This window comes from Camellia sinensis, chromosome 4 (assembly GCF_055761805.1).
Source record: "Camellia sinensis isolate YWXY chromosome 4, ASM5576180v1, whole genome shotgun sequence".
In the NCBI taxonomy this organism is placed as follows: Eukaryota; Viridiplantae; Streptophyta; class Magnoliopsida; order Ericales; family Theaceae; genus Camellia; species Camellia sinensis.
The window spans coordinates 59,805,003-59,828,254 of record NC_138964.1 but is presented as its reverse complement, the minus strand read 5'-3'; the positions used below and the strand labels follow the sequence as shown (position 1 = coordinate 59,828,254).

The window sequence follows — 23,252 nt, the reverse complement described above, 5'->3', positions numbered from 1 at the left end:
AATAGTCCTTTAGCGACGGCATTAGGTGCTGTCTCAAATAACCCTTTAGCGGCGGTATTTTTGCCGTCGCAAATAAGCCTTTTAGCGATGGCAACACATTGCCGTCTCAAAAAAACACAGATTTTCACGTGTTATTTGCGACAGAATTTTTCCATCGCAAAAAGGCATTTTGCCGTCTAAAAAAAAAGGCGACGGCGTTATGCCGTCGCTAAAACTCTTTTGCAACCCCCTTTGTTGCGACCCCCACTTGCCGTCGCAAAAAGCCACTTACCGTCACAAAAAACCTTTTGAGATGGCGTTTTGGGTATTTGCGACGGCATTTTACCGTCGCAAAAAAGTAATTTTTTTGTAGTGACATGACATCTAAATAGAAAGAATAACGTTAATCCTTACATATAAGATTTGTGCAGTAAAAGAATTTAATCTTTATACACATTAAGAAACATACATAATCTATTGGTGTGATGTTCCAGAACAAAAGCCCGCTTTTCTTCTAAAAAATTCCATTCTAAAGATGCATTTCATTCTCCCACTTAATTTTTTAGAGAATCCATTACTTTGATGCTGCACAACCATCAAGCACAATCATCAATATTGTATTAGAATGAAGAATAACATAAAATGATGCGTTTAAATTTGAACTACACAATTTGCATGTGTGCATCCATGTATATATGAATGTGGGCTAAGGATCTTTTATTTTTAAATTTATTTATTCTTTTGCCTTAAAACACTCATAATAACTATATGAAAATCTTAAAATGTAATAATTTCAAAATATCATTTAATAGATTTAGATATTTTAAAATAGAGAGACAAAAAATTTTGAAATAAGAGAATTCCATGTATATGATTGTGTCCATGTTTATGTTTTTAAGAACGATTGAAATAATTCATATAGGTTTATGTATATTTATACACATGGAAGAATTCTTGAATATAATAGATTAAATGCAATGGTGACTCATATAAGATATTTTAAAATATATTTTCAAATAAAATGTGTGAATTAAATTTATTTTTTAGTGTAGGTCATATAACAACGATGTTTGAATTTACACAATATATTTTATTTTTGAGATATTTTTTTAGTTTGGCCACGTTCAAATAGGAATATGATCTACACATTTGAAATAATATTTTTTTAATTTTTTATTTATTATTTTTTATTTTTAATACATACAAGGTGTTTGTAACCCTATTTATTACTTAAATCTAAATATATTAAATAAAAATCAATTAATTCTATTTGATAATCATAACATACAGCTTAAAACTTTAAATGACTTTTAAAATATAAGCTAAAAGTTCAAAATGAAAAAAAAAAAAAAAAAATTTAAATAACATGATTATTAGTTAATGTCGATATGCACTGATATAATCTCACCATTCCTACCATACTACTATTACTACACTCTAACCTATTTCTACCCTTGTTATGCCCACCATCACGCCTCTGGCACAACTACTATCATTACCACCTCTATTCCATCACCTCCACTACCATTGCCATTGTCGCCACAAATGCTATCGTTATTTCAAAACCTCCACAACCTTTTACTTCCGGCCACCATCACTATGGTTGCCATAGCCACCACCATTACTACACTACTCTTTCCACCACCACAATAACCACCACCACCACTTCTCTACCTCCACTAAACCACCCCTCCACCATCATTCCCACCACTATCTACCATCATTGCCATTGGCATCCTACACCATCTCATCACCATAATATATTTTTAATTTCATCATGTGCATATCAAACAATTTATTCTAATTTAACATTTAAATTTTTATCCAATAAATTTTCAACTTAAAAGGTCATAATTCAATTTTCAACTTTGAATTATTAATTTTATTAAAAAAAAACCTAAGTGCATACCTTTTCCATAAGGGTAAATTTTTTCTTTTAGACAAATAATTAATATGGTTAAATACCTAACTATATGAGTTATAAATTTACTTTATGTTTGAAATTACTCTACCTTATGTTGAGATTTTCCAATTATGATCACCATTGACGGCCCAAAAGAAGTATCCACGAAGCCCAAGGACCTCAGCAAATTTTATCTTGACTGTTGTTGATTTGGTATCATTGTACCCAATCCATGATGTTCCTGCCACAGAATACGTAGATACCGTGACATCGTCATACACCACTGTGGCATTATTCGCCCTATTGAACACCTCCACCTCGGAGTAAGTTAAGACACCGTCTGATCCAGGGCCCATGGCAACAGCTGGAGCTCCTACATCGTGTGATCTAGGGTCCTTGAGCCACCACGTCCTCCCATACAATGGCAGGCCCATGATCAACTTGCTTGGAGGGAGCCCAGCTTTGATCCATGACCGAAGCCCATAACTCGTGCTTATATTACTGTTTGGATCGAACAATGCAGCTTGGGCCCCCGTTGCTGAAGTGTCCCATGACCCGTGGTAGTCGTAGCACATCACATTGATCCAGTCCAAGTTCTTTTTAACTGCACCCACTGGGTACGAGCGTTGGACGTCGGAGAGGAAGAAGTCCGCAGAGAAGTAAACGGCGGCGGTGAGCAAGAGAGGGGTTCGGCCCATTGCCTTAGCCTCCTTATGCACCTTAGCACGCCATTCGTGGAGTAATTGGCCCAAATTTTCCATATCTTTTGGGCTTTGAGGAAATTCCCAATCAAGATCTACACCATCAAAACCAAACTTTCTTGTTACTTCAATGGATGACTCAATGAAACTCCTCCTTGAGTGACCAGTTGATGCCATGTTGGAAAAGATAACCGGGCCTTCGCCACCTCCGCCGACTGAAAATATTGTCTTCACCGGTGGATTCTTCGCGTGGAGTGCAGACGTGAAATTCAAGAGCATTGAAGCTATTGAGTCTGAAATATCAAACTTAAAAGTGGCATTGTTAGGTAAAAGAAAAGCATAGTAGATGTGAGTGAACAACGTAGTATCGATGGCGGATGGAGGAAAATCCGAGGCACATGAAGGTTTGTAGCCCCCTTTGACGACCTGAGATGGTGAGGTTGAGGCCATGGCACAACTACAAGTGATAGTCAACATGACAAAAACACTGAGGTAGGAATTGTAGTAATCTTTGAGGCATTGTTTTTTGGTGGGTAGCCAATATTGCAATACTCATACTATGATCTTCGGATACATATATAAGAGTTACAGTAATGGTATGTGAAAATTCTAAGTGATTCATAATTAGATCAAGATTAAAATATTTCAATTCCCAATTATTCAAAACACACAATCTAAATCATCAAGCACTTACGAAAGTGATTTAGATTGTTGTTTTCGGAATAAACAGTAAATCGACACAAACAATTTTTACGTGGAAAAACCACAATTGAAAAACCTTCAATTGTAATAAAAAATCACGGGTGAAACGCCACTAATCAATCCACTACTGAAGAAAGAAAGATTACAAAGATAACACACAAATTACCCAACTCAGTCAATTTGTCTCCAAACCTTCTGTAACTCTTTCACCAAGCCTTCGTCTCGGAACTGACTAATCTGACGTTGAATCCACAACTTCACTTGTCGAATCAACGACTACGTACAGAATCAAACTCCTTTGAAACTCCACGTTTAGATCTTCGGAATCCATCGAAGAGAACTCTCTTGGATATAAAGCAACAAACTCCTTGATGTATGAATCTTAGATCACAAGTTTAGAACTCTCTCAAAACATCAGGAAAAACTCACCAAAAACCTTAGAGGAAAACCTCAAACAAAACCCTAAAATCCTTAAACAAGATCTAGGAAAAGTAATCCTAAAATTGAACCAACACGCGAATATATAGAACCAGAAATCGTGCGGTCCGCTCGAGCGTGGGAATTCCCGCTCGAGCGGAGACTTCATATTCCGTGATTCATACAGGGTTCACGCTCGAGCGTAGAATCACCACATCCTGTATTTTTTGCAGGCGTAACAGAGATGCTGTGAGAGTGTGTAGACGCGCCCGCGTGGGGCCCTCGCCACAGTTCGGACTCAATTTGTTGTCACGGTTCTTAATCTGAACCAAAGAGTCCAAATCTGGCAAATCGTTTTTGAGAAAACAGATTTTTAGAAAAGAAGTACCAAACATGGACTGCTTTGCCAGATATAGAGTCGCCACCTAAATATTTTTAAATGGGGAAATTTAGGAAACCCTGACTCGGTGCCAAAGGCCACGTGTCTGTCATCACCAAAGTTGCCTCGGCTCGGGAACTTGGGTACGATTGGGGAAGGTCAGCTATGAGCACCCCCTCTCTCCCGGTCTGAAGACCGGCCTCTACTAACCGTGATATCTAGTTTTGAAAACGTTATGTGTTCTTATTCCGGTTATTAGCCTAGAATTACTATGTTATGCGCGCAGCAAACAAGTATAGACTAGATTGCCTAATTTGGAAACAAGCATTGCATATCCGTTTGTCTTGAAAAACACTTTAGAATTTGCTACTCGCAAGTAGGCTAAAATACGGATTTCAACGAGTTTTTCCAACTCAGGCAATCTAACCTTCACCCACAGGCATTCAAACAGTTTATAACACATAAGCATCTAGCCACATGGTAAGCATGCCGTCATGATGGCATTCACACGCATGTGATATGCTAAAGCATAAATACTTACATCGTACTCCGTGCCAAAACAACAAACTAGTTAGCAAACATGCGCGATCCTAGTTCATGTCAGATTGCCTAATCCAACACATATAGGATGCAATCAAAGTAGGCTCGGCTAACCTAAGCATGGCATGTGAAATGCGATCAATCGATGCACGTATTCAATTTGGAATTGAAGTGCAAATGCAGTTAGCGTGATGTACCGAGCCTGATGCATGCAATACAAATGCATACATGCACGCATGCATAGCATAAGGTATGCTAATTTTAAAAATGCCCTAGTCTACCATCATAAGCAGGTAAATGAAAGGGAAAAAAGAAGTGGGGATTGGAAGACATGCACACACACGCACCCACACTTATTACAGATTTGCCCTCGCCCGAAGGGACCAAATAAATAATACAAATTAATTAACTACGCAAGCTAATTAAATATTAAAAATTGCCTAATCAGTTAACAAACTAATTTAAACTAGGAAAAGCAGTAAACCGCCTCGGGAGGAGAGCCAGATGCAGCGCATGCTCGGGTCCTGCTCGGAAGTGCACGGCCATGCATAGTCTGCCTCTGTTTTCCCTTCTCTGCCTCTCTGAAGACTGCCAAAGTCTCAAGGATGCTTCTCTGGATATTGGGAATCACCACCGGCTGAGTAGAATTACCACCGGCAGTGAGTTGTGGTCACCGGCACAAAATGAATCCATCGGCTGGTGATTTGCTGCCGGTCGGCAATGTATACTGCTGGTCGGCAAAGAATGCCTGCAGAACCTGCAACTCACAGCAGCAGAGGACAGAACTTGCATGGCAATACAATTCAAGCAATGTATGCACCAATCATGTCCCTTATTATGTTTGTGACTCAAAAAGGCATGTGTCTCAATTCTCGGACCACCAATCACGCATTTCCATGCATGATGGCCCAAAGAATCAAGTGTGCAACTTTCATGTCAAATGAAATGCAAACCAAACAAACAAACCCAGGGCCCAATTCCTATCACCAAGTCAAGGAACAAGGCATGCATGCGAGATGCAATGCAACCTAGGCATGCAAGCTAAGGATGCAACATGGCATGGCAAGACACTTATGCGAGCATACAAGCAAACATGAGGCAATGCAAACTGATGAAAAGGTGGTCTTATACATGATTTAGGCAACTCTAAATAGGCCCAAAACAGTGGCCAAAAACCAAGGAATTAGGATCAAACATACATACACACATGCAAGTAAGTTGGACCAACACTTAGGCATTAAATAAGCAACTCTAAGGCACACTTGAAAAGGGATATCATGGACAATTAGCATGCAACATAAGCTCTAAAAATCATGTTAAAACATGGTGCCAAACCAAGCAACAAGGCAAGCTAAACATGCAACAATGGTCCAAGCATTCAAGGCTCACCAAAGAGGCAATGGACTACACTTAGTAGAACCACACATGGCAGGACTTAGGCAACCAAAAACAGAGTTTTAACACATGAAATTAAGCCCAAAAGACCAACTAGATAGCATCTAGATGGTTTGAATTTAAAGGCATGCATAAATGCTAAAACATGGAGCATGCGAGGCAAGCTCCCAAAGCTTCAAAGAGGCATCCAAGGCAAACATATGAGCATGCCAAAGGGACTGAAATAACATGTAGGGTGGTTCCAAACCACCGAAATGATGCAAGCAACACATACTACACATTCACATACTTGAAGCATACAAGCTCGAATACAAAGGAGCTATACTACGCATGCCAAGATCGACCCAAACAACTATGGACAGACCTAAAACATGGCAAAATGAGCACAAAACCTTCACAAGGCTAAGCCTAAAACATGCTAGAACAAAGGCTAACAACCTAAGGCATATTAAGGCAATAACAAGGCATTACATGGTAGGTATGCTAAGTATGCATGGTGTACCAAAACCAACACACAACAAGGTTATATCATGGCATAATAAGCATGGAAAACAGCCAAGACATGATCAATACACACTCTAACATGATGCTCCCTGAAGAGGCCAAAAGGGTCCCTTTCAAGGACAACAAGGAGAGGGGGTGGCCCTCCCCTTTTGGAGACTTCAAGGCATCATCTTCGCCACTGAAATCCCTCAAGATTTCAGTAGTGAAGAGGCCCAAACACCAAAGTCTCGAAACTTGCACAAAATAGCACAAAAAGGAGCCTTACAAGGCTTAGGAGGGGTCAAACAAACCCAAACCACAAAACACTCTTAATAAACAATCAAGAGGGCTAAAAAATAGAACTTTTTTGTCTTATACAATAAGCACAAAAACAGCTCTAAGATAGGTAGAAAAGCAATGCAAAAATGGGAAATAAAAGGGAAGTTTCTTACCCTTGAAGACCCCTTCAACAATGGTGCTCCAACAGCCCTCCTTGGCTTGAATCTAGCTCCGAAACACCAAAACCAGCCCCTTAGAACCTCAGTAGCCAAAGGAAGGTGAAACACTAGGTGTTTGTGTGCAATAGTAAGAACAAGTGCACCTAGAACACTCAAGAGAGGGAAAGAGAGATAGAATATGTATCAAACCCTAACCCTAAAACCAGAGCTCTCCTCTGTGTTTTCTATCTCTAAAATGTCTAACCAACCAACCCTAAGCAAGGGAGAGAAGGGCTCCTCTTATAGAGCTTCTTGTCTTGTAAAGCTTACAAGACAAGCTTCTAAAGAGGGAGATCCCTCCATACACGTGTATGGAGGGGAGCCAAATGCAAGACAGCTGTGATAAAATATCTGCAAAAGCAGATGCACAGTAGTCGGCCGGCCAAAGATGCCATTTTGGCAAAAGGGAGTGCCGACCGGCAATATACATTGCCGGTGGCAGCAAAAACCAGCCGATGGCCTCTGGCCATGGCCGGTGGTGTGTGGGGATGCCTCACAAGGCATTCCCTGCCCTTCCAAGGCTAAACACAAGTGTTTAGTGCAAAACCAGACACTAAACAGTCGAGTTCGAAGATCCTGAGGCAAGGCGCGTAGCCGAGACCTCCGGGAACTCCAAACGAACACAAACATTGATGATCACCGGGTGTTCAGACGGTGACGTCCAAGTCTTGAGGACGGTCAAAAATGGAGTGTCTACAGTTGCCTCTCTTTGACAGAACTCAAAAGTCATAACAATGACGGGAGTGAATGTCAAAGCCCAGAGACGACCCATTTTTGACAAGGCCGAAGACTTAGACAAACATGCAAGACAAACAAGATATGCGCCCGAAGGCAGGGGCAAAATGCAAGACAATGCACGAAGCCGAGCATAACTTATGATCATGCAAAGAAAGCTGTAATGAAGCATACATGCGACAACTTTAAGCTAGCATACACCAAACTACACTACAATGTAGAAAGGATGTAAGAGAATTATGCAATTCTCGATACTTCTCACTCGGAGGCTACAATACCTGTGCGGCTCGTCTGGTTGCACTAGCCTTAAATGAACCGTACATACAATATCGTGCCTGCAAAGAAAACAAACTTAACAGGTACAATATTGTTAGCAACATGCATAACAATGCAAAATGGATGCAAGACAATGCAGGTCGCAAGGAATGTAAGACGATGCAAATAAGGCACGCATGCTAATGCAAATGAGGCACACGTGCCAATGAAAATGAGGCACACGTGCTGATGAGAATGAGGCACACGTGCCGATGCGAATGAGGCACACGTGCCGATGGGAATGAGGCACACGTGCCGATGGGAATAAGGCACACGTGCCGATGAGAATGAGGCACACGTGCCAATGCAAATGAGGCACACGTGCCGATGAGAATGAGGCACACGTGCCAATGGGAGTGAGGCACACGTGCCAATGCAATGAGGCACACGTGCCGATGAGAATGAGGCACACGTGCCGATGAGAATGAGGCACACGTGCCAATGAAAATGAGGCACACGTGCCGACGCAAATGAGGCACACGTGCCGATGCAAATGAGGCACACGTGCCGATGCAAAAGGATACAAATGAGACACGCATGTCTCATAAGATGCAAAATGATACAAATGAGACACGCATGCCTCATAAGATGCAAAATGATGCAGGTGCGACACGCATGCCTCATAAGATGCAAAATGATACAAATGAGACACGCATGCCTCATAAGATGCAAAATGATGCAGGTGCGACACGCATGCCACACGGAATGTAAAATGATGCCAAGTGTGACATGCATGCCACACGGAATGTAAAATGATGCCAAGTGTGACACGCATGCCACACGGAATGTAAAATGATGCGAATGGACTTAAATGCGTAACAACGCACGTGTTTCAGAATGCATGACAATGCATGGCAAGGGAATGCACGATAACGCGAACGATGCGCGAGGCGACGTATGTATTGAAATACATGACAATGCTTGTAATAAAAATGCAATGACAATGCATGAGAGATGTGCATGACAATGCAAGGGATGCGTGTTACAACGCATGTAGTATGTGCATAACAATGCAATTGTGAGGCGCATGATAGCGCGATGTAATGCGCCGAAATAGTGCGATGAACGCGTGCAACGCACACGGGGTAACTTTTAGATCTTGTAAAAGGCAAAAAGGATACCAAAGGATACAACATTGTATGAGTTGGAGTGCTACGCACAGAAGACGCGGTCCGAGGTCAAAACGGAGGCCGGTTGAGCGTCGGAGATACACTTTCTTGCACTTTCTTGAGCTATGAAGACCAAAAACTACTCATATGGCCTAAACAAGGTTGTGGGAACACCACCGGCCAGGAGGAGAAGCCACCGGCTGAAAAATGATTTCATCGGCACAATATTCTGCCGGTCGGCACAAAATGTTGCCGACCGGCAAAAAGTTCCTGAGTCGGGGCAAATTCGACATTTCACCATGGGTGTTTTAAAATAGGGTTTCTAAACCCTATTTCTCACTTCCTCTTCCGCCGAAATTCCACACCCTCTCTCTCTAGAGTGTTTTCCTCTCCTCTTTTCTCCGTTTCTTCGCGTTCTACGCCCGTTTCGTCGTCGGATTCTCGATTTTCTTCGCGTTTCGGACATTTTCAACCGAACAAATCTTTGTTTCGGTACCTCTTTTGCCGTTCCCACCTTTTCGGGATTTGTTCCCCTCGCTTTCCTCTTGATTTCCGTACCCTTTTCACATCCCGGCCTTTTCGGCCATTTTCGACCTTCTCGGGGGTTGACTTTTCGGTTGACTTTCCATATTCTAGCCCGGTTTTCCTTCCTCCGACTATTTTCTCATCATTCTTGACATGGCGGACAACATTCCACGCGGCGGGACTCCCCCGGATCACGAGATGGATCCCGGGGTCGAGCTCCTACCTTTGAGCGAGCGCCCGTTCAACCCAGCGACCTACCGGCCGGCGATTCATGTTCTGCCCCCTGACGGACTTCGCCAGTTTCGGAGCTTCGAGAGGCACGTGCCACCCGAGCTATTACTGCGTGAGCCTACCTCCCACCTGTCCTTCGGCGCTTCCGAGGTAACTCTCTTTTCTTTGCTTTACTTTCTGCAATGTAGGACACAAAACTGTCGTAGCTAGTTATGCTCTTTAACTACTTAAATCTGATATGCTGTATACCGTAGTTGATTGTAAACATACGTACAACTGATATCTGCTTGAGACTGACACATGCACACACACTGCCTGAATCACCCGAACACACGGCGCTCACTGTATTTCACTGCATACCCAATATTTACTTGAGTCTAAAAATATGCACACATGCTATACTGTACTGAACCACCCGAACACGCTGACGCATCACACGTTGTAGTTCACTATAAGCACACCGGCACCCGGTATTTGCTTGAATCTGTCAAACTTGCACACATGCTACATCTGCTCTGAACCACTCAAACACGCTGACGCATCACACGTTGTAGTTCACTGTAAGCACACCGGCACCCGGTATTTGCTTGAATCTGTCAAACTTGCACGCATGCTACATCTGCCCTGAACCACCCGAACACGTTGACGCATCATACGTTGTAGTTCACTGTAGGCACACCGGCACCCGGTATTTGTTTAAATCTGTCAAACTTGCACGCATGCTACATCCGCCTTGAACCACCCGAACACGTTGACGCATCATACGTTGTAGTTCACTGTAGGCACACCGGCACCCGGTATTTGTTTAAATCTGTTAAACTTGCACGCATGCTACATCTGCTCTGAACCACTCAAACACGCTGACGCATCACACGTTGTAGTTCACTGTAAGCACACCGGCACCCGATATTTGCTTGAATCTGTCAAACTTGCACACATGCTACATCTGCTCCGAACCACCCAAACACGCTGACGCATCACACGCTGTAGTTCACTATAAGCACACCAGCACCCGGTATTTGCTTGAATCTGTCAAACTTGCACGCATGCTACATCAGCCCTGAACCACCCGAACACGTTGACGCATCATACGTTGTAGTTCACTGTAGGCACACCGGCACCCGGTATTTGTTTAAATCTGTTAAACTTGCACGCATGCTACATATGTATGCTTCTTAGAACTGCATTTTGAATGTTGCCTTGCAATCGTTATTTTCTGTTTACAAGGGGATTCCCATACCATCCATGGGTATGGGAACACCGGCGCTCGGGAGTGGTATGCCGAGCTTCCTGATGCGGTCCGTCGCATAGTGGACCAGGCGGGCTTCGGCGCTTTCTGCAGAGGACTCTCCAGGCTCACTACATGCAGACCTCTCCTCGCCGCTCTGGTGGAGAGGTGGTGGGACACCACCGATTCATTCCATTTGTCTGCGACGGGAGACATGACGATGACTCCCTATGATTTCTCGATGCTCACAGGCATCGGGGTAGGGGGTGATCCGATCCCCTTTGATACTGACATGGACGAGTGGACTGCCGCTCAGATCTATCTGCTCGGTGAGGTGCCACCTCTTGCTCGTCCAGGCTTTGTCCGGTATTCCTGGTTCGAGGTGCAGTTCAGGATCCAGCCCACCCTTGTTGATGCAGCCCCGATGACTCCAGAGGCCGTGGAGAGGTATGCACGCGGCTTCCTCATGTTCTTGTTTGGGACGACCATTTTTGCCGACCGGGCAAACACCGTGCCTCTCTGCCTGCTCAACGCACTGGTGGACGTCAGAGACATCTTGCATTATGATTGGGGTGGCGCCGCCCTGGCCACACTCTACGGGTATATGAGCTCGGCTTCCCGTGGCAGCGGACAGTTGCTCGGGGGCTACTGGCGTGCTTGGGAGGTACGTTTCTGTTCCGCTTTTCATTTATGCTTTTCTATATTTTCTGTACTCTGTACACTGCACACACTGTAGTCTGCTTTATACTTGCTGTATACTGTACACACGGCACACACATACTCTGCTTTGCACTGACTGTACACTGCTCACACTGCACACTCTGCACAATACACTGCACAACACACGGCTCTGCCATTTCTGCTTTATTCTGTATTTTGCTTTATCTGATAAATGCACTGGTATTTACCTTGCAGTTGTGGGTTTATGCCTACTTTCCTAGGCTCGCTCCCGTACTGCAGACGGAGACTCCTCTGGTCATCCCTTTTTCGCGTCGTTTTGACGGGAGATGCACCCGGAGGCCGCGAGAGACATTTGGCTTTTTTCACCGCTACTTCGACACCATCACCCCTGCCGAGGTATGTTTTACTTGCAGTTCATTTAAGCTTCACCTTTCCACTGCATATTTCAATAGCGATAGATAACAAAATGTATGTCACTTTCAGATCACGTGGCAGCCTTGGGCGCCGTTGCCGGCGCCGTTGCCGGCGCCGTTGCCGGCGACGATGCGGGACCGATTTGCCGGTGCTGAGGAGACCTCGCGTTTCTGGATCTTACTGGAGGGCCCGGTCTGTCGGGCTTGGTACCTGGGTGAGCGTTTCCTACGCCAGACCCTAGGGTTACCAGAGCAGATAGTCCCGGTTCACCCTCCTGAGGATATGAGGGAGACCGAGAGGCTCACTACCGAGCAGATGGCCGATTATACTATCGGCTGGGAGGCGACCTGCTTCAGAGGCATCGACGACTACAGAGAGCACGTGCAGACGTACATTATGAGGTCTCTGAGCGGCGGCCGTCGAGCTGAGGGAGCCAGGCCCGTGGCGCCAGCAGCTGGGGCAGGAGCGGGAGCTGGAGCAAGAGCTTCGAGGAGGGCTCGAGTCCGTGGCAGGGGTGGAGTTCAGGGAGGACGGGGGACCGGTTGGCCTGCTCTGCCCGCTTCATTGACTTTCCGAGGGCAGGGTGGGGCGACCTATCAGATCCCCTTCGCCCCTCCGCCGGCTGATCACGAGTTTGTCGGTGTCCCCGACTTACCTCCGGTATGTATTACTGCATTTTTGCACAGTCATTTCATTTCAGTTTATTTGATATTCCACAGAATATTGATGCATCTGATACTTTTGCAGGCTTCTTCTGAGTATACCCGGCAGTCATTGGAGATGAATGCCTCCATGATGGGGATGCTACAGCGGACCTTTGATCTCCTGGCCCTCTACAGCATTCCGGTGTGTTCTTCTGACACTGGCCTCAAACCATTCATACACTGCTTCACATAATCTGATGCACGGCACGACACCTGATACACTGATCTCACAGCATCTGATACACTGCATACACTGCATTCTGCACTGTACTCTACACTGATAAACTACTCACGGCATTCATACATTGTACTCATACACTGCATTCTACATTGATAAACTGCTCACGGCATTCATACATTGTACTCATACACTGCATTCCACACTGATAAACTGCTCACAGCATACTGATGCATTTGTCTTTTATGTACTTTTTCAGCCTCCCTTCCAGATTCCCATGGTAGGAGGTGCTCCAGCTGGACCTTCCGTCCCTGCCCGAGGGAGAGATGAGGAGGGCAGAGTATTCCCCCGCACCAAGGCGGGGCACACTCATGTTGGGAGTAGTTCGCGGGCTCCCGTCCCTGATGATGACGACGATAAGGATGACGAGTCGGAGGCGGAGGCGGAGTCATCGGAGGAGGAGACCGGAGGCGGTACTAGCTCGGGTTCTGACGACGACGCTGATGATGCTCCTGGACCTTCGTCCAGGAAGAGGACTAGAACAGACTGATAGCCCTCGGAGTGCTTGACATGGATACAGATTTTTGTTATTTTTCCTCTTTCTTGTACTTTTCTTTTTTTGTTGGTAGTTAGGATACGCTGTACTGCCGCAGGCAGATTTTTGTTTTCCAAAACTTGTGTACTTAAAAGATTATGAAATGAACAAACTTTTTATCTTAAAAAGTGTTACATCAGTATATCTTTACATTTCATACTTTGCATCGCAACACACCATATTACACCTCAATGTAAATGAAATTGATTGGTTGTCTAAAAATTGAACACTTGCACTGTAATAATCAGATAACTAAACAGCCAACAGCAAAATAACCCAAGCAACCCACTGCCTGATTCTGGACACACAGCCCTTACTCTGCCAGGGGATTAATCTGCATACAGCTCGTAACACAGCATTTGGTTCATTTTGCACATAGCAAATCTCGAACAAACAGCCCAATCTGACAAGACGGACTACGGAGGTGAAACCAGCTGGAGTTGAAACACAATTGAATATAGAGAATGGCACAACATTCTGAGCATAAACGATTAACTTTCGGAAAAGGGGTTTTCTTAACCGGGGTATCGAGCCTACAACTGAACACAGTGGGGAGGACTCAAAAAAAAAGGGTACACGACCTAAACACAACGAGACACGCTCAGAAGAGACCTAAAACAAAGGTTGAGGTAAACAAAACAAAAGACACGACATACAGACGCATCAACGAAGACGGGGGACCTCAAAGCACGAGGAGCCAGTTTCACTGGGTATTGTTTCCCACCCTTTTCTCATTTGTGATTCTCACATCACTCTGGCACTCAAGCTCGGTTTTTCTCTCAAAACCCTATTCTCACTTTTCTCTCAACTTACACCTCTCTATTCTTTATTCTCTCATTTTTCATCCCTCCCCAGGGTGATTAATGAATGAATAGGAAGTTGTGGGTTCACGCCCGATGTCGTTAGCTCACAGCTATTTCTTCTGGTGGGTGGAGTGCCCTCCTGGAAAGTACGTCGATGACGGGGGAAAGACAGAACGCCTGACTCAACTGTGCCCCTAGTTCATCATTTTGACCATCTTTTTTGTTTTGGTTTTCTACTAAAACAGTTTTGATCAAGATGAGAGTCGGATTAACGTACTTGTTCGATTTTTGATTTGAAAACCATGCAAGTCAGGCTGTAAGCACTGAAAATTTTCCTTTTTGGGTCCAAGAAAATGGTCCAGTTTTGGAAAATGGAATAGTTTTCGAGAAAATAGTCAACTTCAGTAAAAATTTTCAAAAACTATTTTTGCAAACGGCTGATGCTCAACGAGCATGGAACTTACTCTTTGAGATGCGTGACCTCGGATCGGAGGCAATGGAAAATTTCCCCTGGCTTGAAGAACGCCGCACGGCAACGAAAAGTTGCCCCTGGTTTGAATGGCGGCTCATGATGACTCGTGGCAACGGAAAGTTGCCCCTTGTTTGGATGGTGCCGTAGCAGTCCGCAAACAGTCTTCATTGGTGATGGTCGAATTTTTGGGCACAGAGATGACGAAGACGGTCACAACAAATATATGGACACAGTCGCCTTGGAGGCGTCGGCGACTGGACTTTGGGATGGAATCGGAACCATTGCATGGACTGAGACGCTATGAAAGCGTTGGGGGCTAGACTTCAGAATGAAGTTGCCTACGTATCCCAAACATGGGAATCAAGCCTTATGTAGTTCCGGTCAAGGTACACTCGGGTATTTTTAACCTTCACTTTTCAGGCTCTAACTTTTGCCAAGGTGCCTGATGCGGGTTTTCGACCTTGCGAGCTTCTTTTTATTTTCTCATTTTTGTTCATTTCTTTTTCTTTTCTTTTCCGCATTTTTCTTTGCTTTCTTTTTTTGTATTTTTTTTGCTCTTTTTTTTTTTTTTGTATTTTTCTCTTGCTCTAACTTTTGCCTGGGTCGCCCTTCCGGGTTTTCGGCCCAGCGAGCCTCTCAAAGGGTAAAAGTGTAACAAGTCCATGCCAAATGGTTTTTGAAGTTGAAGCCTCTCTGTGTCTAGGAGAACGGTTGTTGCAATGATTTGTAGGAGACTCCGTCATGGCTGCTCCACGAGCTCCTTCAGGTGAGATCTACTCTTTTGATTCGACTTCGGTGCCTCTTGCCCGAGGGCTGCTTCTAATCTGGCCATACAGACCTTACATGACGTTTGACTGTTGAACGTTCCGGATGAGTTCGTGGTTCGAAACGGACAAGTTGAATCTTGAGGCTGAGAGCGATCCTAGGTTGCACGATCTCAAGAGCGGTTCCACACAGGTCTTCACAAGGCCGTGTAAAACATTTGTTTTTGAAAGTTTTTAAGAAAGCGACGAATCGCTCATACCGAAGATAGTGTGGAACCAATCTGGATCAAGCCAGGGTCCTTCTCAGTACTCACGCCGACAAGCATGGTTTCATTCATTAAAAGGCTTAGCATGCTTCTCTTTCTCTTAAGATGATCAAAATTTTGCAAAACCCGAGGAATTCTTTCCTCTTTGTTTTTATCACCGCAGTGTTCAAAAGGGGTTTTTGAAAAACTTAGGTTAATGCAATGACCTTGGCGCGCAGGAGAGCAGGCGAGATGTACTGTCAGCCCATTCAAATCCTCTGGTACTTATACTGAAAGCAAGCACGAAAGTGAGATAGCAACAGCTGTTTCATTCAGATTTGTTGGTGTAACTGGCCCCTCGGCAGAAACAGACTAAAAACAAAAACGGGTAATTACAAGACAAAACGGTGTTCGAGGCAACAACCCCGGAATCACCTGGTATTCTATACAAAGGGGACTGACTCGATAAAACAAGACAGACCCTTAAGCAAAAAGACTGACTCAAGACAAAGAGACAGACTCAAAACAAAAGACTGACTTGATACCCAAGCCAGAATTTACAAAACTCGGGTTCACCGATGCTCAAAAATGCGTGCCAGACGCCACATCCAAAATATACCGAATGTCACCCGCAGGTGGTTCACTTTACATACTTGCAGTATCTGTGTCCTCAAAATCCAGTAACTGGGTGGTAACGGACTTGGCTGAAGTGGGCGGGAGGATAACCTCGTTGTCAATCAAATCTTGCACCTCATGACGGAGGCGAAAGCAATTGTCGGTAGCATGGCCTGTCTGCTGGTGGTACACGCAGTACTGAGCAGCATCATGCGTAGCGGGGAGATTCTTCGGGAGAGGACGAGGCTCCAAGGGTTTAAGGTGCCCCTTCTCGGCAAGGATCTGAAGTGCCTTGGACAGAGGCATGTAGAGAGCATGAATGGTCCTGCACCCTCGGGGTAGGTACTTTGGGGTCTGAGCGCTCTTACTAGCCGCACAAGTGAAAGGGTCGGCAGGCGCCACCTTAGCTTTCTGATCTTTCCCAGGTGCAGGGGCGGGAATAGGAGAAACTGTTCTGGCATGACGGGGCCCATCCCGATTTTCTGACTGACTTGAACTCCCCTCAGGTGGAGTGGGAAAAGCATCTTCCACAGTTTTTGCCACAACTGCGGTTATCTGTTGCTTGTTCATCCCCCCGGCTTTCAAAGCCTCGACTGCCCACAGCAGTTGTTCAATGGGATCGGCATCTGCCTTTGCTTTGTCTTTTCCTCTGGCCTCAGCCTGATCGAGGGTCTGGGTTGGTGTTGATAAGTCATTACCATAGCTGGAGGCCATCTCCGGTTGGTTAAGTTCAATCACAATTCGCCCCAACAGCGGGGGCTCCTGGGGTACAAAACTCTCGGCATATGGTGCGGGTGGAGGTGAAGCTGACATTCCGTAGGCGAGATCTGCCACAGACCTCTGGAGATCACCTATCATCCCCATTAGTTCAAAGGTGGTGGGTTCACGAGCCTGATACAACTGGGGAGCCCAGACCGGGTGCACAACAGGCGACCTGGGTGGATGTGGCATATCAATGTTGGTCTCACTTTGCAGAGTGATCCCTTGATCTAATGCAGTTGTCATAACCACGAACTCTTCTGAATTCTGCGTCGTCATAAGTCCCGCCTCAGCAAAGGGGAACACTGGCTATTCTGTATCAACTCTCCGACCCTCTGAACCCCTGAATGGAAAAACAAACAGCATTTCAGCCCAAACAGATCAAACATGGGCGTAGCCGAACAACTGCACTCTACTACTGATCACTGTTCCCCAGAAATCACTGTCCCCAAAAACTGAGCCTGATACCTGCAGATAACTGATTTCTCGACAACACTGATACTGGTGCTCTCAGGTCCAATACTCAAACTTGCAAACTGATATGTACTTTCCTGTAGAGATACATTCTAAAAGCACATAGCAAGTAAAGAGAGCCAAAATACCCCTATGTTGGGGTAGGGTTTCCCTGTCCTATTTTGTCAGGAGCTAGGGTTTCACTACGCACACAGCAGTTTCAAACAACCTATAAACGGGTAAGCAACCTGTCCTAGCTTGGAATGGTCACTATGGATCCGAATATGTACTAGGTCGAATGGTCAAAAAGGGTGCCCCGGTAAAACCAGGGTTTGTGTTCCCATGCTGTCAGAGCCCATAACCAGTTAGCCTTATGGTCATGCCTTGACAAGACAAGCCTCCAGCAAGCCGTTCAGGAATGGCAGATGGCAAACACGGTGTCCTAGGCGCACCAATGCACAGGCAATGCAAAGAGACACATAAATGAAATCAAAACAGGATATCACGAGTTCGAGTCAAGCTCTCTAAATCCCCAGCAGAGTCGCCAGAAACTGTAGACGCGCCCGCGTGGGGCCCTCGCCACAGTTCGGACTCGATTTGTTGTCACGGTTCTTAATCTGAACCAAAGAGTCCAAATCTGGAAAATCGTTTTTGAGAAAACAGATTTTTAGAAAAGAAGTACCAAACATGGACTGCTTTGCCAGATACAGATTCGCCACCTAAATATTTTAAAATGGGGGAATTTAGGAAACCCTGACTCGGTGCCAAAGGCCACGTGTCCGTCATCACCAAAGTTGCCTCGGCTCGGGAACTTGGGTACGATTGGGGAAGGTCAGCTATGAGCACCCCCTCTCGCCCGGTCTGAAGACCGGCCTCTACTAACCGTGATATCTAGTTTTGAAAACGTTATGTGTTCTTATTCCGGTTATTAGCCTAGAATTACTATGTTATGCGCGCAGCAAACAAGTATAGACTAGATTGCCTAATTTGGAAATAAGCATTGCATATCCGTTTGTCTTGAAAAACACTTTAGAATTTGCTACTCGCAAGTAGGCTAAAATACGGATTTCAACGAGTTTTTCCAACTCAGGCAATCTAACCTTCACCCACAGGCATTCAAACAGTTTATAACACATAAGCATCTAGCCACATGGTAAGCATGCTGTCATGATGGCATTCACACGCATGTGATATGCTAAAGCATAAATACTTACATCGTACTCCGTGCCAAAACAACAAACTAGTTAGCAAACATGCGCGATGCTAGTTCATGTCAGATTGCCTAATGCAACACATACAGGATGCAATCAAAGTAGGCTCGGCTAACCTAAGCATGGCATGTGAAATGCGATCAATCGATGCACGTATTCAATTTGGAATTGAAGTGCAAATGCAGTTAGCGTGATGTACCGAGCCTGATGCATGCAATACAAATGCATACATGCACGCATGCATAGCATAAGGTATGCTAATTTTAAAAATGCCCTAGTCTACCATCATAAGCAGGTAAATAAAAGGGAAGAAAGAAGTGGGGATTGGAAGACATGCACACACACGCACCCACACTTATTACAGATTTGCCCTCGCCCGGAGGGACCAAATAAATAATACAAATTAATTAACTACGCAAGCTAATTAAATATTAAAAATTGTCTAATCAGTTAACAAACTAATTTAAACTAGAAAAAGCAGTAAACCGCCTCGGGAGGAGAGCCAGATGCAGCGCATGCTCGGGTCCTGCTCGGAAGTGCACGGCCATGCATAGTCTGCCTCTGTTTTCCCTTCTCTGCCTCTCTGAAGACTGCCAAAGTCTCAAGGATGCTTCTCTGGATATTGGGAATCACCACCGGCTGAGTAGAATTACCACCGGCAGTGAGTTGTGGTCACCGGCACAAAATGAATCCATCGGCTGGTGATTTACTGCCGGTCGGCAATGTATACTGCCGGTTGGCAAAGAATGCCTACAGAACCTGCAACTCACAGCAGCAGAGGACAGAACTTGCATAGCAATACAATTTAAGCAATGTATACACCAATCATGTCCCTTATCATGTTTGTGACTCAAAAGGGCATGTGTCTCGATTCTCGGACCACCAATCACGCATTTCCATGCATGATGGCCCAAAGAATCAAGTGTGCAACTTTCATATCAAATGAAATGCAAACCAAACAAACAAACCCAGGGCCCAAATCCTATCACCAAGTCAAGGAACAAGGCATGCATACGAGATAAAATGCAACCTAGGCATGCAAGCTAAGGATGCAACATGGCATGGCAAGACACTTATGCGAGCATACAAGCAAACATGAGGCAATGCAAACTGATGAAAAGGTGGTCTTATACATGATTTAGGCAACTCTAAATAGGCCCAAAACAGTGGCCAAAAACTAAGGAATTGGGATCAAACATACAAACACACATGCAAGTAAGTTGGACCAACACTTAGGCATTAAATAAGCAACTCTAAGGCACACTTGAAAAGGGATATCATGGACAATTAGCATGCAACATAAGCTCTGAAAATCATGTTAAAACATGGTGCCAAACCAAGCAACATGGCAAGCTAAACATGCAACAATGGTCCAAGCATTCAAGGCTCACCAAAGAGGCAATGGACTACACTTAGTAGAACCACACATGGCAGGACTTAGGCAACCAAAAACAGAGTTTTAACACATGAAACTAAGCCCAAAAGACCAACTAGATAGCTTCTAGATGGTTTGAATTTTAAGGCATGCATAAATGCTAAAACATGAAGCATGCGAGGCAAGCTCCCAAAGCTTCAAAGAGGCATCTAAGGCAAACATATGAGCATGCCAAAGGGACTGAAATAACATGTAGGGTGGTTCCAAACCACCGAAATGATGCAAGCAACACATACTACACATTCACATACTTGAAGCATACAAGCTCGAATACAAAGGAGCTATACTACGCATGCCAAGATCGACCCAAACAACTATGGACAGACCTAAAACATGGCAAAATGAGCACAAAACCTTCACAAGGCTAAGCCTAAAACATGCTAGAACAAAGGCTAACAACCTAAGGCATATTAAGGCAATAACAAGGCATTACATGGTAGGTATGCTAAGTATGCATGGTGTACCAAAACCAACACACAACAAGGTTATATCATGGCATAATAAGCATGGAAAACAGCCAAGACATGATCAATACACACTCTAACATGATGCTCCCTGAAGAGGCCAAAAGGGTCCCTTTCAAGGACAACAAGGAGAGGGGGTGGCCCTCCCCTTTTGGAGACTTCAAGGCATCATCTTCGCCACTGAAATCCCTCAAGATTTCAGTAGTGAAGAGGCCCAAACACCAAAGTCTCGAAACTTGCACAAAATAGCACAAAAAGGAGCCTTACAAGGCTTAGGAGGGGTCAAACAAACCCAAACCACAAAACACTCTTAATAAACAATCAAGAGGGCTAAAAAATAGAACTTTTTTGTCTTATACAATAAGCACAAAAACAGCTCTAAGATAGGTAGAAAAGCAATGCAAAAATGGGAAATAAAAGGGAAGTTTCTTACCCTTGAAGACCCCTTCAACAATGGTGCTCCAACAGCCCTCCTTGGCTTGAATCTAGCTCCAAAACACCAAAACCAGCCCCTTAGAACCTCAGTAGCCAAAGGAAGGTGAAACACTAGGTGTTTGTGTGCAATAGTAAGAATAAGTGCACCTAGAACACTCAAGAGAGGGAAAGAGAGATAGAATATGTATCAAACCCTAACCCTAAAACCAGAGCTCTCCTCTGTGTTTTCTATCTCTAAAATGTCTAACCAACCAACCCTAAGCAAGGGAGAGAAGGGCTCCTCTTATAGAGCTTCTTGTCTTGTAAAGCTTACAAGACAAGCTTCTAAAGAGGGAGATCCCTCCATACACGTGTATGGAGGGGAGCCAAATGCAAGACAGCTGTGATAAAATATCTGCAAAAGCAGATGCACAGTAGTCGGCCGGCCAAAGATGCCATTTTGGCAAAAGGGAGTGCCGACCGGCATTAAATAGTGCCGACCGGCAATATACATTGCCGGTGGCAGCAAAAACCAGCCGGTGGCCTCTGGCCATGGCCGATGGTGTGTGGGGATGCCTCACAAGGCATTCCCTGCCCTTCCAAGGCAAAACACAAGTGTTTGGTGCAAAACCAGACACTAAACAGTCGAGTTCGGAGATCCTGAGGCAAGGCACGTAGCCGAGACCTCCGGGAACTTCAAACGAACACAAACATGGATGATCACCGGGTGTTCAGACGGTGACGTCCAAGTCTTGAGGACGGTCAAAAAATGGGGTGTTTACAGAGTGCAATCCCCACTCGAGCGTCACTTTCCCCGCTCGAGCGGGAAAACAAAAACCTGAAAAAATAGGAAACTTACAAGTTGATTACAACCTTGGTTTTTCCATGGAATTTGACAACAAAGGGTCCTAACAATCTCCCCCTTTGTCAAATCCCGGACAAAACCATTCTAAAACAATGTTTCTATCAAAATCAACAAAACAAAACGAACACCAATAACCATAATCAATCACTGACAAATTGAGATCTATGCTTGTGGACAATCACCCTGAAATAAACACAAACACACAAGCCAACCAAAATAGTAACACTGTATTAACACAATATAAATCCATCCATCAAAAAGAAAAACAACTATCCAAAAAAATATATATATCCAACATATCCAACTGTACCAAATAGCTATCCAACTGTACCGAGGAAAGATATAAACCAAAGTAAAACTACTGTGCCATCAATGTAAACCAAAAACAACTGTACCAACTGTGTACAAAGTGTACCCAAGTGTACCAACATATCCAATTGAAAATCAATACCACTCCCCATTTTTGTCCGGAAGGGATCAAAAATAAGAGAAACAGACCAGAATAACAAAGATCATGGAGTAGGGGGCTGGGACTGGATCTGAAGCAAAGACAAAATCTGAGCCAGCTGTGAAGAAGACTGAGCCACGGACTCCTCAATGCGTTGGGAAGAAGCCTCCAAGGCACTGAACCGGGTATCAGCAGTGGTCTCAAGATCGGTGAGCCTGGCCTCAAAGATATCCATCCTCCCCTCAAGGTTGTCAAACCAGGAAGCAACAAATCTCTCAAAGGACTGAAGCTGACCACGAACTGTACAAACTGGAGGGCGCTGCTCTCCCTCACCAATATCTCTGCCAGCAGCAGCTGCGTCATACTCAGCCTCTTCGGCCATGGCTGCAACATCACTAGTACCTGCACCAGGTCTACCTGAACCAGAAGAAACCCCCCGAATGTGAGACTGACTCTGGGAGACAGTCTTTTTGGTAAAAGGCCAGGAAGGGGAAGTAAACTCATCCTCATCGAAAGCAAGGACCTCAAACTTGGCGAGAAGCCGGTTTATGAGGCATCCATAGGGTAAACCAAGATTGTTGCGCTCAAAAGCA

At 44.7% G+C, this 23,252-nt stretch overlaps 1 pseudogene; it reads right to left on the bottom strand.

The window, feature by feature from the left end:
* Positions 1 to 1,992: 1,992 nt before the first annotated feature.
* On the bottom strand, positions 1,993 to 22,672 carry LOC114323359 (class V chitinase CHIT5b pseudogene; annotated as a pseudogene).
* Between the last annotated feature and the right edge of the window lie 580 nt (positions 22,673 to 23,252).